Consider the following 1,941-nt stretch of genomic DNA (forward strand, 5'->3'; position numbering starts at 1 on the left):
AGATAAGGTTTGTCCAAGAAGTTGCTATATTTGTCTCTAAACTTTTGAAAAAAGTCTCAAAAGGGGCGGGGAAGTCGCTAAATCTAGCTACAAAGTAGCTAAATTGGCAACACTGCAGCTGAGTTTCATTAATTCAATGAAAGTGCATTTTTTAACAAATCTAGTGAGTCAGTGATTCATGATTACCCATTCATAAAGACAGTCACTTGCAGTTTTCTAAAGCGTTTTTGAAAAAACGCTTACCCCACCTTTAATGAAAACACTGATTATATTTCCTTAAATCTACATTTGCTTGTTTATGACATCATGATGATCCTACATTACATTGTGATCTTTCAGGTAATTCGGATATGTTCTGGAGGAATAGTCTCTTTTATGGCCCAGCCATTTGAAACATTGATCCTGTGCTTATATGCTCACATGCTTAGAAATTAGAGCTGTCAAACGATTAATCGTGATTAATCGTATCCAAAACAAAAGTTTTTGTTTACAAAAATATGTATATTTATATTCAAATATAATTTATATTATATATAAAATAAATATTAATATTTAATATATAAACAAAACATATTTTTCTTAAATATAGGCTATACACAGAGATTAAAGTTCTCCGTTGCTACGATGGAGTTCCGTTAATTGCATCAAGTCTACGACGGATTTCCGTCAATTGGAAAAAATTAGGGGAAAAGAAACGTAGCGCGTTGTTGTTGTTCTGCCGGCACACCAAAAATCATCCTGCAGCTTCTCAGTGACAACATAATGATGCCGCTCGCATCATTCACAGTTGGGTTATTAGCAGAGAACACAGAGCAGAACTTGAATTTTGGCGCGGGACTGCGGCTATTAATAACAACTCTACTCATTTCAAAGACTATAGAATACCCTTAAAGGGACTTTGTCTCATTCCCGCAGGTTCTGCGCTTATAACGCGATGACAGATGACGGAATGTATCATTTGCACGTGCTTTTGAGTCTTGAGAACTCACTCGCGCACTCTCATTTTCTGTGTGCCCATAGATCGCGATAAGGAGAGTGACAACTTTTAATAGTTATTAAGGGAGTTTGCAAATGTGATATTGATTTAATACAACAGTTCAATAAACAAGTACTGCCTGATTTTGCTCTATTTCTTCAACAAAAATAGTTCCAAATATAGTAACAGCTCTGCCGCTGCGCATCTCTAAAAGCAAACACAGCTGAGCAGTGTTGCCAACTGCTTTCAGTTGAAAGTAGCTAAAACTGGTAGCTAAATGTCACTAGATGACATCACAATGGCAAATTCACTGATCTATATAAAGATGAATGTAGATCAGTGGGCAAGATGAGAACTTAGATAAGGTTTGTCCAAGAAGTTGCTATATTTGTCCCTAAACCTTTGAAAAAAAGTCTCAAAAGGGGCGGGGAAGTCGCTAAATCTAGCTACAAAGTAGCTAAATTGGCAACACTGCAGCTGAGTTTCATTAATTCAATGAAAGTGCATTTTTTAACAAATCTAGTGAGTCAGTGATTCATGATTACCCATTCATAAAGACAGTCACTTGCTTCATTCCTGAATGATTCAGTTGTTCGAACGAATCAATTGAATGAATGATTCAGTGATAAAATCAGTGACTTGCCGCCACCTGCTGGCTGATTTAGTTTAATTTTTAGCATATAATTTCAGTTATTTGAATCATTTAATATTTCTGTATTCAAAATTTTATATTTAAAACATTAATCTCCACATGAATGTATGAGTTTGATTGCACTCATGCCACCTCTGAGCCTCATTAAACGTCTGAAAATGTACCGACAAGCCACTTGTGTGTTCTTCTGTGTCACCTCTGTACAAATTAATTTTTTATTAATACAAATTTCATATGATTGCTAACTTATTTGTCTTATTCTACTTCTTATTATATTGTTTTAAATAGAAATTTTAAAAAGCTTATAAACATA

The sequence above is a fragment of the Sinocyclocheilus anshuiensis genome, unplaced genomic scaffold (genome assembly GCF_001515605.1).
Source record: "Sinocyclocheilus anshuiensis isolate Anshui unplaced genomic scaffold, SAMN03320099.WGS_v1.1 scaffold1272, whole genome shotgun sequence".
NCBI lineage: Eukaryota > Metazoa > Chordata > Actinopteri > Cypriniformes > Cyprinidae > Sinocyclocheilus > Sinocyclocheilus anshuiensis.